At 36.3% G+C, this 17025-nt stretch overlaps 1 long non-coding RNA gene across 2 annotated transcripts; it reads right to left on the bottom strand.

Annotated features, from left to right (window-relative positions):
* Positions 1 to 295: 295 nt before the first annotated feature.
* Positions 296 to 11330, bottom strand: LOC107859581. 2 transcript variants are annotated; one of them, XR_007052404.1, is made up of 2 exons: positions 3256 to 3682; positions 296 to 2568 (listed from the first exon to the last, which is right to left on the bottom strand). It is a non-coding gene; the product is annotated as an uncharacterized LOC107859581 (long non-coding RNA). The 2 variants fall into 2 exon arrangements; XR_001671409.2 differs by lacking the exon at positions 3256 to 3682 and adding an exon at positions 10180 to 11330 and having other exon boundaries at positions 693 to 2568.
* Between the last annotated feature and the right edge of the window lie 5695 nt (positions 11331 to 17025).

Raw genomic sequence — 17025 nt, 5'->3', positions numbered from 1 at the left:
AAAAATGAAAATTTATTTCAAAAAAGAATTATTTACATTTTTTATTTAGAATCGTCACTTGACATAAATTCGGTGTGCCAAGTCACCATTGGAAATCCTTTTTCAAAACGGTTTTGACTCTTTTAAACTGGTTTGCGAACATAGACTCTGGTTAAGGAATTCTGTTGATCGAAGGGAAGGTGTTAGGCACCCCTCGGTCCCATGATTTGGCCACGGTCGCTTGGTAGAGCGTATCGGCTAATTCTGACACTACAAATGTATAAACCACACAAAACACGTAAAACAATCAAACAAACGAACACAAACCAAAACAATCCAAAATTTAGTGTCCAGTCCACTTATACAGTCCAAAATAGAAAAATGCAAAAAAAAAAAATCCTATCTAACCCATACTTATCCTAACTATGATTCTGTGCTTTACCCGATGCCTCGGGCCTTCATCATGGGCGTCTTCCAAATTCAAGATACTTTGGGGCATTCCCCGATGAATAAATATAAGTGATCGCGGGGCATTCCCTGATTAAATGAATACATTTCCAAATACGAGAACTAAAACCAAACCATTCAACACAAATTTCACGTTCAACAAGACAACACTTATTCCTAAATATTTTTGCCTACTCGAACCTACTTTTGCCTATTCATTCGATGGCCATATTATGCTACTATCTAATTCAGCAACATGCAGTAATGAATCAAAATTAACAACCTTCAACTTATTAGATTATCAATTCCCCCAATTCCATTCTCAAACAAGACATAATTTCATCACGCAATCCATGATCACAAAAACCAACTATCAAATCAACACAAACAACAATTCACACCGTCATTTACTTAGAGATCATGAAATTATAAAGAGAGAGATAAAATTGGACCTCAATTTGGGGGGCCTTTGAAGATGATTACTCAATAAAATAAAGAAACCACCCTTTCGATAACTTTAACTCGAGCCTCAACGACGAACCCGTCCAACTTAATAGCCAATAATCGCGATTTGAATAGATTCAAGATAAGAAACTTCTAGTCAACCGAGACTAAGTTTACAAAAACCAAGAAATTCGCATTCGAAATCGCGACATCTCGCCTGAGCCAACTTAAACGTCGCCCGAGTCTACCCAAAAGGACTGATCTCGGCTAGTTTTAGTTGCTGGTTCTGGTCTTTGGCAACGAGAGAGGCGAATCATGAGTCGACAGTGCTTAATCCGACGTGTAGTATGGATTTCGGCGAAATAGTCGCTGGAAAAACTCGACACCAGCTAGACCTTCACTTACCTCTTTTTTTTCAAATTTTCTCTCTGTTTCTATTACTTACTCTCTCGATTTCACTCTCTCTATATGCTTTAACCCAATATCCCCATCAAACCTTGAACACCATCCTAAACATGAACACCCAAATGACTAACTCAAAGCTCTCGATTCCCCTTTATTGGCTGATAAGATGATTTATTTTCGGTGATGATTCAGTTGTATTTGGTCATTGGGTAGTTCTTTGGTTGTTGTTGGGTTGTTGTTGCTCCGGAGGTGGACGAATCTGCTAGTTTCAGGCGTGTCTCGCCTGAGTTTGCTCCCTCTGCTTTCTCCTCCACCCCTCTCGATCTAAGTGTGTTTCATGGTTTCTGGTGTGTCATGGGTTTTTCGGTGAGATGAGGGGTGATCCAATTTTTGGGAGTATCACAGTGTGCGTGTGTATATAGGAGAAATGAAGGTCTGATGTGCATATTTTTTTATTTTTTCCTGAGTGTATATTTTGTGAGGATGAGTGTACTAGTCCCTTCTTGAAAAATCAATTCACCCCCCTTTTCTATCTCCAATTGGCAAAATGTATAAAGAAAGCTAGGTAAAGGGAGGTCATGTGAGGCGGGGTGGGGTAGGGGTAGGTTGTCAAGATAGGATTAGAATAATGTGAGGTGGCTTCATCTTATTAGAGGGGTTGTTAGGGGTTTGTTATTTTTGTATTTTTGTGGGATATAATCACATGTGTGAGGGCACGCACTAAGAAGAGGGTAAAATAGTGAGAATGCTTTCGGGGAGGGACAAAATTACGTGTCTACATCATGCCCCTCTTTGTATGTAAACACAAAGTGTTTTCATACAAAGAAGTAGACAACGATATAGAATTTTGACCCGACCATTATTCAACGAAAGAAACAAAAGAAAAAAGGACAACTGAGTTGGAGAGTCGAGTGAGGTTGCGTTGAGGTTTCGGTCCGCGGCTCTGTTATTACATCAAAAATGAAAGTTACAAGTTAAAAACATAAATGAAATTACAAAAACTCTATCTATGCAGCTTTTCTTGACTCTTGACTCTCTACTTCCCCAACTTGTTGCTTGGTTTTCAATTTCTTCCCCATGTTGCTTGACTTTTCATTTATTTACCCTGTTCTTCAGGCGGTCTCCTGACTTGCCATTTCATCACCCTATTTTTCAGGCAGGCTCCTGACTTGCAGTTTCATCACCCTGTTCTTCAGGCGGGCTCCTAACTTGCTATTTCCATATGTTGTCTTTCAATTTCTTCACTTTGTTTCTTGGCTTTCATTTTATTCGCCCCGTTCTTCAGGCGAGCTCCTAAAATCACATCAAAATTAAAAAGAAAATTATCCGAAATAAAGATTATCTAAAGAGATCATTTGCTAGAAAAGTGAAGTTCCAAACAGCAAGAATTAAATTTTTGTCCCAGTTTATCATCAAAGGACTTTTGTGAAAGTCACATTATTATAGGAATTAAGGAGAATGACTCGACTAAAAGGTACGTCTTATAGGAATCAAAGAGAGATGACTCGACTAAAAGGTATGTCTTATAGGAATCAATGGGGATGACTCGACTAAAAGATACGTCTTATAGGAATCAAAGGGGATGACTCGACTAAAAGGTACGTCTTATAGGAACCAAAGGGGATGAATCGACTAAAAAGTACGTCTTATAGGAATCAATAGGAATGACTCGACTAAAAGGTACGTCTTATAGGAATCAATAGAAATGACTCGAATAAAAGGTACGTCTTATAGCAATCAAAGGGGATGACTTGACTAAAAGGTACGTCTTATAGGAATCAAAGGGAGATGACCTGACTAAAAGGTACTTCTTATAGGAATCAATGGGAATGACTCGACTAAAAGGTATGTATTCTAGGAGTGAAGGTTCAATTTAAGAAGTGTATCACCTAGCAAATGAAAACTGAAATCCCTGGATAAGAAAGTATGTCTTCGAGGGATATAGGATGATGAATTTTTACCATGATTATATTATCAAACCTGTGCAGCAATATTTCTTTCTGCATTTGTAAAAGTGAGGCATTGCAACCCTTGATGTTTATGCTCTGAAGTCCCTGCTTTGAAGGTAATATGTTTCCTGTTTCATCAAAGAAAACTTGTGAGTTTAAAACATGTGGCTGGTTTGTGGCTTTAGCTTTCGCGGCAATCGCTCTTGCCCCAGTCACATTCAACCTTGCTTACGACCATTAGCATATGTCATTGACTTGTTGCATCATTGATCTAAACTCATATTAGGAAGAGTGACTCTACAACAGACACAATATCTTTGCTTTGCCATGCTCTTCAGATAAACCCTTTGAACATTGGTATTTCCATGAGTTCCTTGACTTCTCTGTTGACAAAACTTTTTGCATGCCCCTTTTTTCCTCACAATCATGTCTCTTTCATGTGCTAGCTTTTGTCTTGCTTTGTGCAATTAAAGAAGCTGGTAGCCAATTTTGAAATCTTTTCTCACTTGTTTTGATACGGACTTGACTCAAAGACAAGAAACGAAAAAAAAGAATGACAATTTTTGTTTGGATAACTGACTCAAGAAAGATAAAATAAAAATAAAGAGAAGAAAGAAAAGACAATGAATGTACTTTTTAGAAACAAAGAAACGAAAAATTCATCTAAAAATGAAAGTCAACACTAATGATTATGCCATGCATTTTGGATTAAGCATCTTGATCTTTTCATCCAAATTTTCTACTCATTGTTGTTGATTTAATGGCCTTGAAACTGAGTTGCTTCCTTAGGTCAACTGCATTTAAGACCCCATTCGACTAGTGGTGCCTTGAAGGGTTTTCGCCAACAAGCTTCTCTCATTTTTTTTCCTCAGCTCACCATTGTCTTATGGTGTCTGTAAGGGTTTTCCACTAATAAGACTCTCTTATCTTCATTTCCCTTAAATAACAGTCATTTTACGGTGCCCGTGAGGGTTTTCACCAATTAGACTCTCTCATTTTTATTTCTCTCAACTTACCATCGCCTTATGGTGCCCGTGAGGGTTTTCACCAATAAGAATCTCTCCTTTTTATTTCTCTCTTGATTTCCTATGCTGAGGAAGACATGTAGTTTCCAAATGCATCATCATATACCTTGCATGCTTAGCCTTAACATCCTCAAAGATTGATCTGAAGGTCTTTCTTTGGTTGTAACTTGGCTTTTGAACAAGGTTAGAAAGAAAGGATGATATGAGACCCAAATGACACTTGTAGTGGGGTGGTACTTACAACTTTTGAAATCGACTCAAACAATGAGGATTAACTCATGCCCCAGTTTCTTTTGACTGGAAAATTCTAAATTTTTATTTGTTTGGACCGAGCCCTGAGTAGGGCAGCCTACGTATCTCACCCTCGAGAGAGAAGAATCAGGTCATGCATAGTTCTGGCAGCTTATTCTTCTTTTTTTGCTTGATTCTGACTTGTTCTTCTTCTTCTTCTTCTTTTTTTGGCTCTTTTTTTCTTTGTGATTTTTCTGACTCCAATTTCTTGACACTCTTTTCTTCCTTCATGGACATATTTTTTCTCTCTTTTTTATTTTTTTTGAAACTTTCTGACTCTATTCTCTTGCTCGATACTTTTTTTTAAGCTTTGCTGGCTTTATCTTTATTTCAAAAGAGGGGTATGAAAGAAAATAACATTAAGACTCAAATGGGGTAACAAAGGATGACACAATGTTTGGATAGTAGAATAAAATGCCTTCGTCATATCAATCCTTAAAAATACTAGTACATAGCATGTAATGTGAAAGTGCACGATCAACATTACTTATGATATGTTTTACAACACTAACTTGCCCTGAGCATGTGTGTCACCTCTTTTTCTATACTTTTTAAACATACAACTCCACATTTGTTATACATCCCTCACTTTGAATGACTCATGCTTTCGAGGAGTTGATTTTCTTTCTGCTCCTCTTGATAGGATCACGCAGACACTGTTTGACCTAATTGAGACATGTCTTTCAATTGATGACCAAGTTATTCTTGTGATTCTCAAAATAAATGGCCTTAATTTTCAAAGAAGGCTTGAACTTGTCACCAAATGTCTCAGCACTCTACTATTTTCTCATACACTCTCTTTATCTAACTTTAACCCCCTGATTCAATGCTCATGCTTAAACCGGATTTTAAGATCTGGCTGAAAATTTCCCTAGCACGTCATATCATTAGAGTCAACATAGAATGTACTATGTAAAGAAAACAAACAAACAACACATATTTAAAACAGAAAGGAAAATAGGATACTTTATTTAGTTGAAACAAAATATAGAAGGGTTTGAATATAAATGACAAAAGGACAAAACAAGATAGATCCTAAACTACAACCCTGAAATAATTCGGATAATAGAAAATAAAATAAAAATAAACTACCAGATCTCTCCCTAGTAAGGAGAGGGGTGACTTCTCAATTGCTTAGTCTGACAGCTTAGCCACTGGTTTGCATATCAACATGACTAGAGTTTCTCTCACTGTTAATGTTATACACCATAATTGATCCATCTTGAATCATCTTTTCAATATCTCTTTTCAAATCTCGACAATCTTCAATACTATGACTCTGACCATCAGAATGATACGCACATCGTACATTAGGATCAAAATTTTTTGAATGCCGATTAAGAGTGCGCCTAAGGAAAGAAGTGATCATGCCCCATGGTACCAATCTTTGAAATAAATTGGCATACAACTCTCCAATTGGTGTGAAGCTATCTCTTGACTTCTGCCTCATTTCATCGTTTGGCTTGGATCGAAAATCAGGCTTAGAAGGGTTTTGGTATGTTTGTGGAGTTAGAGGATGACTTTGAGGAGTTGGTGTATTCCAATGTGGGTAACATGGGGGTTGAACGTATGGTTGTGTGTTATAAACTGGATACGGGGGTGGAGGAGCAGAGTATAATGAATTTTGGGAGTGATTATGTGGAGCTTGGGTAAGAACTTGGGTTTGAGCCTGAGAGTGACGATGACGGGGTCTTCTTGGCCTATCCTGCTATCCAACTACAATAGCAGATGCATATTCCTCATTCTTTTTCTCCCCAACACTTTCTGAACTCTTTGAATTTCTTGAGTAGTCACTTTCAATGTTGCAAAACTCACAATGCGACCAGTCTTAATTCCCTCTTCTATCATCTCCCCATTTTAAGGACTTTAATGAACGGCTTGCCTAATACAGGTAATAAGTGTTGATAATATATTTCATCCTACGCTTGAATAAATACCTCCACTATCTTACTTCCATTCATTGGCGGTTTCACCCTAGCAGCTTGTTCACGCCATCCGATCGCATACTCCCTGAAACTCTCAGTATTCTTCTTTTTTTTATACTAGTTAGGGATTTTTCGTCAGGGATCAACTCCACATTGTATTGAAATTGTTTCTCAAATCCATTGGCTAGGTCATCCCAACTAATCCACTTGTCAATGTCTTGGTCAACAAACCATTCCGAAGCTAGGCCTGAAAGACTCTCTCCGAAATAAGTCATGAGTAGTTCTTCCTTCCCTCCAATGCCCCTTAATTGGTTACAATAGCGCCTCAAATGTGCCACTGGATCCCCATGTCCGTCATACTTCTCAAACTTTGGCATTTTAAAGTCGGGAGGAAGGTTGACACTTGGAAACATGCATAAGTCCTTATATGAGACACTTTTGTAACCCCCAAGTCCTTGCAAGTTCTTCATAGCCAGTTTCAAACTTCTCAATTTTCTGGTCATTTCCTCTTGTTCTTCTGTCATGACAGGCTTCTCAGTATTAGGAGAAAATTCAAACGGGTAAGTGTCACCGTAAAGAGTAGTCAACTTAAATGTTGGCTCAAAAGTGTAACGCTGATCACCAGTAATATTCAATGCAGGCTCTCTTGTAGAGTAGGGAGGCACAACTTGTGGATGAACATCAAAAGTAGGAGCTTCAGGTGGGCGTGGTGCCGTAAAATCATGAACAACAGGTGGAGCCGAGTATATGGTAGTCTTGGATTAGGGAGTGAGGAAATGAACATTGGAAGTGGTTGGATATTGTTGCTTCGGAGTCGATCCTGATGCATGTTTTGGCATATCAACAAAAATGGGAATTGTGCATGTGACACGAGAGACAAGCTATAAAGATATTCTAGATTATTAGTGGGAACTGAAGGAGGCGGCAACCCATTAGCCCAAGCTCGATGCATTTTTATCATTTGCTGTCTTAATTTCCGAATCTCTTCATTAGCTCCTAAATTCTCATTTTCTGAACTCCCTATCTGATTAGTGACAACAAACTCGGTATCCTTGTTGGCCATAACCTTCTCTGTAACTTGGTGCAATATGGAGGACCAGCCAAAATGCCACAAACCAACCACCTCAAACTAACTGAACAAGAGATAGCAAATGAGTTAGAGTTCAACACTTTCTTAAAATCTCTATCTCTTTTTTTTTTCTTTTTGAAAAGGTCACCGAACCCAAGAAGGGCGCCTACGTATCTCACCCCCGAGAGAGGAGAATCAAGTGTGCGTAGTTCGTGAATTCTTTCCTAAATTGCCAAATACTCTTTTTTTTTCCTGAAACTTTAAGAAGAAAAGAAAATAAAAATTTGTCAAAAGAATTGGCGAAAATATTTTAAAGCTTTTCAACTTTAACATCCTATACAAAATGAAACCTATGATTATTAAAGAAAAATCTTTTTAGGTTTTTGATTTTGCATTTCATACAAAAATGAAACTTGATCCTATTAAAGGAAAATCTTTTTGTAGTTTTTTTGTAGTGATGCATACGACACCTACTCTAAATGAAGAGTGAAGAAAATATATATATATTTTTTGAAATAAGATCCCCGAACCAACAATAGGTTGCATACGTATCTCACATCCTGAAAGAGGAGAATCAGGGGTGCGTAGTTGTCTAGATAGGACAATTAATAATTAAATAACCGACTGAACCCTGACTTGAGAGATGCAATTACAGACAGACGATAAAAGACGTCAATAAAATCTTTTTTGAGTTTTTTTGTAATTTGACGCTTTACATAAAACTGACACCAACAATTATGAAAGGAAAAATCTTTTTGGGTATTTAGTATTATGAAATGTACAAACTTCTATCATCTTTTTTGCATTTTTTTTTCTTTATAAAAAGCTCTAATTTAAAAAATATTTTAGAAATTTTTGAATTATGAATGCATGGTAAAGGAACAAAAGAAAAATCTTTTTGATGTTTTTGAAAAAAATGAGTGCGAAAGGTAAAAAAAAATCTTTTTGAATAGTTGGATTGTGAAAAACAAAAGCCACAAAAAACTCTAAAAACTATGAAACTCTTTTTTTTTTTCTTTTCGACTCACTTTTTCTTTATTTTAGTTGGATTGTGAAAAACAAAAGCCACAAAAAACTCTAAAAACTATGAAACTCTCTCTTTTTTTTTTGACTCACTTTTTCTTTATTTTTTTTAATTTTTCCTTGCCTACACACTATTTAATTCTAGACATGCTTTCCCCAAATCAGTCCGTCAAATGACCACGTTACCCTCAAAGATGCAACATTTAGCACGTATGGATGCTTTAGGGGTGAGTCTTCTACAAAGGATCGTGTGGGCCCATCTAGGTCTCAATATGATGCGCATAAGAATGACCTAAAGGCTGACCTACGTTGTGGTTTACTAACAAGGCCGTTTGGGGGGAGCATATGGTCGATAGTGGCTGCTTTGATTTCCACCTACTCCATATATCCGACGGCTCCCTTTCTAAAATAAGGGTAACTCAACTAGAGTTCGTGCGCACGATGTGCACTCCGATACTTGTTGCAAGAATTGACTAGGGTTATGCAAATGATGCCAGATATAAAAAGGTAACACATAAAGAAAAACTGTAAACAAAGAGTACAGAAACACACAACAGTGATAACAATAACACAAACAATAATCACAAATAATGTTTATACACCCATAATGCCAAACAAAGCCGATACGACTCAAAAAATAAGCCCAATTTCTAAAATGTCCCCAGGAAAATCGTCAGAGCTGTCACACCCCTTTTTTTTACCAAAAAGATATGGTTTAAGGTTTGAAAGAGTTTTTATTATTAAGTGATAAAAAGGTGAAAATTTATTTTGAAAAGGACTTTTTATATTCCAAACTCAGAGTGGCCACTTGGCATAAATTGGGTGTGCCAAGTCACCATTGGATATCCTTTTTCCAAATGATTTTGAATCTTTTAAACTGGTTTGCGAACAGAGATTTCAGTTAAGGAATTCTGTTAACCGAGGGGAAGGTGTTAGGCACCCCTCGATCCCGTGGTTTGACCACGGTCGCTTGGTAGAGCGTATCAGCTAATTCTGACACTACGAATGTACAAACCACACAAAACACGTAAAACAATCAAACAAACGAACACAAACCAAAACAATCCAAAATTTAGTATCCAGTCCACTTATACAGTCCAAAATAGAAAAATGCAAAAAAAATCCTATCTAACCTATACTTATCCTAACTATGCTCCTCTGCTTTACCCGATGCCTCGGGCCTTCATCACGGGCGTCCTCCAAATACAAGATACTTCGGGGCATTCCCCGAAAAATAAATACAAGTGATCATGGGGCATTCCCCGATTAAATGAATACATTTCCAAATACGAGAACTAAAACCAAACCATTCAATACAAATTCCACGTACAACAAGACAACACTTATTCCTAAATATTTTTTCCTACCCGAACCTACTTTTGCCTATTCATTCGATGGCCTAATTATACTACTATCCAATTCAGCAACATTCAGTAATGAATAAAAATTAAAAACCTTCAACTTATTTGGTTATCAATTCCTCCAATTCCATTCTCAAACAAGACATAATTTCATCACACAATCCATAATCATGAAAACCAAACATCAAATCAACACAAATGATAATTCACACCGTCATTCATATAGAGATCATGAAATTATAAAGAGAGATAAAATTGGACCTTAATTTGGGGGGCCTTTGAAGATGATTACTCAATAAAATAAAGAAAACCCGCTTCCGATAACTTCAACTCGAGCCTCAACGATGAACCCGTCTAATTCGGTAGCCAATAATCGCGATCTAAACAGATTCAAGAGAAGAAATTTCTAGTCAACCGTGACTAGGTTTACGAAAACCAAGAAATTCGCATTCAAAATTGCGACATCTCGCCTGAGCCAAATTAAACATCGCCCGAGTCTACCCAAAAGGACCGATCTTGGCTAGTTTTAGTTGCTGGTTCTGGTCTTTGGCGATGAGAGAGGCGAATCATGAGTCGACAGTGCTTAATCCAATGTGTAGTATGGATTTTGGCGAAATAGTCACCGGAAAAACTCGACACCAGCTAGACCTTTGCTCACCTTTTTTTTTAAATTTTTCTCTCCATTTCTGTTACTTACTCTCTCAATTTCACTCTCTCGATATTCTTCAACCCAATATCTCTCTCAATTTTAGTCTCTCTATATGCTTTAACCCAATATCCCCATCAAACCTTGAATACCATCCCGAACACGAACACCCAATTGACCAACTCGAAGCTCTCGATTCCTCTTTATTGGCTGATAAGATGATTTATTTTTCGGTGATGATTCAGTGGGGTTTGGTTGTTGGGTAGTTTTTTGGTTGTTGTTGGGTTGTTGTTGCTCCGGAGGTGGATGAATCGGCTGGTTTCAAGCGTGTCTCGCCTGAGTTCTCTCTCTCTGCTTTCTCCTCCACCCCTCTCGATCTAAGTGTGTTTCATGGTTTCCGATGAGTCGTGGGTTTTTCGGTGAGATGAGGGGTGATCCAATTTTTAGGAGTATTATAGTGTGCATGTGTATATGGGATAAATGGAGGTCTGATGTGCGTATTTTTTTGTTTTTTGCTGAGTGTAATTTTTGTTAGGATGAGTGTACTAGTCCCTTCTTGAAAAATCAATCCACCCCCCTTTTCTATCTCCAATTGGTAAAATGTATAAAGAAAGCTAGGTAAAGGGAGGTCACGTGAGGTGGGGGTGGGGTAGGGGTAGGTTGTTAAGATAGGATTAGAATAATGTGAGGTGGCTTCATCTTATTGGAGGGGTTGTTAGGGGTTTGTTATTTTTGTATTTTTGTGGTATATAATCACACGGGTGAGGGCACGCACTAAGACGAGGGTAAAATAGTAAGAATGCTTTCGGGGAGGGACAAAATTACGTGTCTACATTGTTTATTTATCTTTCTTTTTCTTCATACAATTCTTTTATGGTGATTCTAATGATACGATATGCATGATGAGTTTTCACCAGATCTTAAAGCCTAATCTAATCCTGAAACACTTGACCAGGAAGATAGAGTTGAAAGGAAAAATCATGTCAGGAAATATGTAAAATGTTGAGATGTTTGTTAATTGAGTTAAAGCCTCACTTGAATGGATTGAAACAATCACTTTGTGAATCAAAAATGACTTGGTCATCAATGAGAAGGTCAATCTCAAACACTTTAAATGAGAGCGATCAGAAGATATATAGTCTCCATTGTCAGGAGAAGCAAAAGAAAGTTAGCTTAAAAATGCATGAGTCCTTTAATGGGAGGAATGTGAATATAATTGGACCTTTCTATTTGACAAGTGCATGAGAAGTAGTGACATACGTATTCAGTCAAGGTCAATATTGAAAAAATATACATGATCTTTATGTTCACTCACAGATTGCATGTTAAGTGCTTGCATTTTAAGGATTGATATGACGAAGGCATTTCATTCTGCTATCCAAATGTTGTGTCATCCTTTGTTACCCCTTTTGACCTTTAATTTTATTTTATTTCATACCCCTCTTTTGGAATCAAAATAGAGTTTGAAAAAAATAAAAAAGAAGGTGTCAAGAAAAATAGAGTCAGAAAAATGTCAAGAAAAAATGAAGTCAAAAAAAATATGTCAAAAAGAAAATGGAGTCAGAAAAAAAGTGTCAAGAAAAGAATGGACTTGAAAAAAAAAATCCCAAAAAGAGAAGAATCAAAGAAAAGAAAAAATAAGAGCCCAGGTTCATTTAAAAAAAAAAGAGAATGACTTGTCTGAACTACGTTTGACCTGATTCTTGCTATGACAAGATACGCACGCAGCCCTACTCTGGGGTTCGGTCTAACCAAAAGAAAATTCAAGTTACCTAGAATGAAATAAAATTGGGGCAATAGTTTATTTCCTTAAAAGAGTCGATTCCAAAATTTGTATATTTTACCCAATGTTGTGTAAATTTTGAGCCCATGCTGACCTTTCTTTCTATCTCATTCCAAAAGTCAAGTTATAGACAAAGAAAGACCTTCAGATCAATCTTTGAGAATGTCAAGGCTAAACATGTTATGGGTGCATGATATTTCATATTTTGAGTGTTATTTTCTAAAAAAACAAATGAAAATGAGAGAGTCTTATTGATGAAAACCCTTTTGGGCATCATAAGGCGGCCGTGAGTTGTGAGATCAATAAAAATGAGAATTTTATTGGTAAAAGTCTTCATGGGCACCATAAGACGACAATGAGTTGAAAAACAAAAGAAAATGGGATCGGCTTGTTGGCGAAAACCCATCGAGGTGTCACTAGCCTAAGGAGGATTATAATCCAAAGGGAACAAGTTCAAGAATGGCTCCCTTTCAAATTCAATGAGCGGGCAAAAAGTGACAATGACTAGTTTGGATAGATCAGGTTATTTAATTCCAAATACATGTCATAATCACTAGAATCAGCTGCCACCCCCAGATAAAATTTTCTTTTTGACATTTTTTTAAGAAGAGATGTCTATTGTCCTTTCCTATTCTTTTTGTTATTTTTATTTTTATTTTTGATTTTTGATTTTTGTATCTTTGTGGTCAAAAGAAAATCATTATCGTCATCTTTCATGTATTTTTGAGTCAAAATTTTGTCAAGATAAGTGAGGAAAGACTTCAAAACTTGCTACCAACTCCTTTAGTTGTGCAAAGCAAGACAAAAGACCAACACACAAAGATAACATGTTTCAAAAATAAAGTAAAGTACTAGAGAATGCTTGTCATCCAACAATTTTTGGACTCATAAAAGTATAAAAAGTGTATTTGAAGCTGAATCCCGAGGCATCATGTAAGAGAAATATGATTTGAGTCAAAATAGTTTAGTAGTCAAAATTTGGGGTCATTACTACAACAAGACAACAATACCTATCAATGATTTGCAATGGACCTGGACATGACAAGTGTAAGAGATCGTCTCAATAGCCAAATGCCACAAATCAACCATCGTATTTTCAAAATAAAATGTTTTCTTTATGTGAAACAAAAACATGTGTTACCTTCATATCAAAGGTTTTCAAAGCTTAACTATTAAAAGCTGCAATTTCTCACTTCTGCAAATGCAAGAGGCAATACTGTTACACAGATTTGGTAATCAATAATGGTAAAAACTCATCATTTTAACCCTTAGGAGACGCACTTCCTAGTCTGGATAAGTCAAGATTCATTTGTTAGGTGATGCACTTCCTAACTTTAGCTATCACTCCTAGAAGACGCACTTTCTAGTCGAGTCATTTCATTCTACTCTTAGTAGACGCACTTCCTAGTCAGGGTATGTCAGTTTTTATTTGTTAGGTAACGCACTTCCTAACTTGAACATTCACTCCTAGAAGACTCACTTTTTAGTCGAGTTGTTTCCTTTAATCCCTAGGAAACATACTTCCTAGTCAAGGTATGTTAGTCTTCATTTGTTAGGTAACGCACTTCCTAACTTGAACATTCGCTCCTAGAAGACGCACTTTCTAGTCAAGTCATTTCATTTAATCCCTAGGAGACGCACTTCCTAGTCAGGGTATGTCAATTTTCATGTGTTAGGTAACACACTTCCTAACTTGAACTTTCGCTCCTAGAAAACGCGTTTTTTAGTCGATTCATTTTATTTAACCCCTAGGAGACGCACTTTGTAGTCAGGGTATGTCAATTTTCATGTGTTAGGTGACACACTTCCTAACTTGAACTTTCACTCCTAGAAGATGCACTTTCTAATTGAGTCATTTTATTTAACCCCTAGGAGACGCACTTCCTTGTCTGGGTAATTTAAGTTTCATGTGTTAGGAGATGCATTTCCTAATTTTGGTCATCAATTTTACTCTGAAGAGACGCATTTCTTTAGCAGGACCTTGATTCACCCTCTTCCTGAACTTTTTAAAAAATTGTGATCTAATGACACTCACTAAATTTTCTAGTACAAATTGGGGCAATTTTTTTCGTGTTTATTGAAATATATTTCATTCCTAGGACCCTCCTGAAGAATAGGAATTTATTTTATGCCCAGGACCCTCCTAAAAAATGGGACAGGACCCTCCTGAAGAATGGAAATTTATTTTATGCTTAGGACCCTCCTGAAGAATGAGAATTTATTTTATGCCCAGGACCCTCCTGAAGAATGGAAATTTATTTTATGCTCAAGACCCTCCTGAAGAATGGGATAGGACCCTCTTGAAGAATGAGAATTTATTTTATGCCCAGGGCCCTCCTGAAGAATGGGAATTTATTTCATACCCAGGACCCTCCTAAAGAATGGGACAGGACCCTCCTGAAGAATGGGATAGGACCTCCTGAAGAATGGGAATTTACTTTTTACTCAGGACCCTCCTGAAGAATGGGACAGGACCTTCCTGAAGAATGGGATAGAAACCTCCTGAAGAATGGGAATTTGCTTTTGCTCAGGACCCTCCTGAAGAATGAGACAGTACCCTCCTGAAGAATTGGAATTTATTTTATGATGGGACAGGACCCTCCTGAAGAATAAGAATTTATTTTTACTGAGGACCCTCCTGAAGAATGGGACAGGACCCTCCTGAAGAACGAAAATTTATTTTTTGTTCAGGACCCTCCTGAAGAATGGGAATTTATTTTTCCCAAGACTCTCCCGAAGAATGGGACAGGACCCTCCTGAAGAATGAGAATTTATTTTATGCACATGACCCTCTTGAAGAATGGAAATTTACTTTTTGCTCAGGACCCTCCTGATGAATGGGACAAGATCCTCCTGAAGAATGGAAATTTATTTTATGCTCAAGACCCTCCTGAAGAATGGGACAAGACCCTCCTGAAGAATGGGAATTTATCTTATGTCCAGGACCCTCCTGAAGAATGGGATGTTATTTTTTTGTTTCACTTTTTATTTTGAGTTCAGGAATATATTTGAAAAATTGAAGAAAAAAAAGTCCAGGTGCCCGCCTGAAGAACAGGGTGAATAAAAAAAAAGTCCAGGTACGCGCATAAAGAAAAGGATGAAGAAACAACAAGTCAAAAACCCACCTGAAGAACAGGGAAATGAAATAGCAAGTCAGGAGCCCGCCTGAATAACAGGGTGAACATCATCATTTGCAAGCTCAAGAACCCTCTTGAAGAATAGGGTGAAGATTCTTAAGTCTAAAGAGAAAAAAGTGTGAAGAATTTGTCAATTGTTAAGTTCCTCTCCAATGCCAAGACCCAACATGAAGGAACAACACATTTTTCAAGACTCGACTCAAAATAACGACTATCTCATCACTTGAGAAGTCATGAAGATTATCCAAGTCAAGATTCTAAAAAGCCGTATAGATAGGATCTTTTACTTGTATTTTTTTTTTGTTTCAACGTAAAAAGCAGAAGTCGTTAACCGTAAACGCAACGGAATCTCACTTGACCTTTATCTCTTTCTCTCACTTTTTATCTTTGCACTACATATGACTTGATTCCCTTATAACCCGGCATATGTAGGCGGTCCAAAATCAGGACTCGATCACATCTTTTATTTTTATTATATTCTATTTTATCTTCACCTTTTGAATAATCAGAGGGTCAAAACCATCTCTTTGTCTAGTTCTTTGTATGAAAAACTCTTCGAGATTTCAAACAAAAAGGGGTAAAATGTAGACACGTGATTTTGACCCTCCCCGAGTGTAATACATATATTTTTTTATATTAAATATTTATATTTGATCCGATATCATTTTAATTCTTATTTTATTTTTTTAGTAGAATTTCATTTTAAAAATTGTGAAAAAACACATTCAAAAAATAAATAAATAAATAAATAAATAAATAAAGTTACATTTTAGGATTTTTTTTAATTTTAAAATAAAAAAAAAGTTTCAAAAATATTTTCTTTTAATTTAGATTTTTATAAATAAGATAGTAGTTTTTTTTCTCTTAATTATATTTTATTTTAGGTTAGTTATATTTTATTAAGAATAAAAATTAATTAGTTAATATTTTGTTATTATTATTGTTATTTATTTTATATAATTTATTTATTTATTATTATTTAAAAAAATTAAAAAAAATAAGTGATCTTATCCTAAAAAAAAACTACCCCAACCACCCCTATATTATCTCAACTTCCCCAACTCGTTTCCTTACGTTCCCTTTATATACACACCCTACAACAACAATAAAAAAAAAAAACAGACTAAGACAAAAAAAAGGGGGTGTGACAAATATGACACACTTATAATACTTACTACTTTATTTTTTTCTCTTTCTATCATTTTCACTATTCAATATTTATTCCTTCCTAAACTTGTCTGTACCACTTATTTTAGACCCTTAACTTCACAGATAGTTATATACCCTCTAAACAACTTTCGAATGAATAAATTTCATCCTAATGCTAACATGACTTAAAAAAATAAATTTTTTTTATTAATAATTAATTCTACTTCTAATATACTACTAGTACTTTAGAAATGAACTGAATTTCAACATGTCTGATTGACGTCTTTTAATTCAAATCTGAGGTCATGCATGCTTACTATAACTTACGTGAATCATCAGAGGTGTCTCGCCTCATTATTTGTGTATAATCGAAATCCATCTGTCACCGCCTC

The sequence above is a fragment of the Capsicum annuum genome, chromosome 2, assembly GCF_002878395.1.
Source record: "Capsicum annuum cultivar UCD-10X-F1 chromosome 2, UCD10Xv1.1, whole genome shotgun sequence".
NCBI lineage: Eukaryota > Viridiplantae > Streptophyta > Magnoliopsida > Solanales > Solanaceae > Capsicum > Capsicum annuum.
This window is presented reverse-complemented; position numbering and strand designations above follow the sequence as displayed.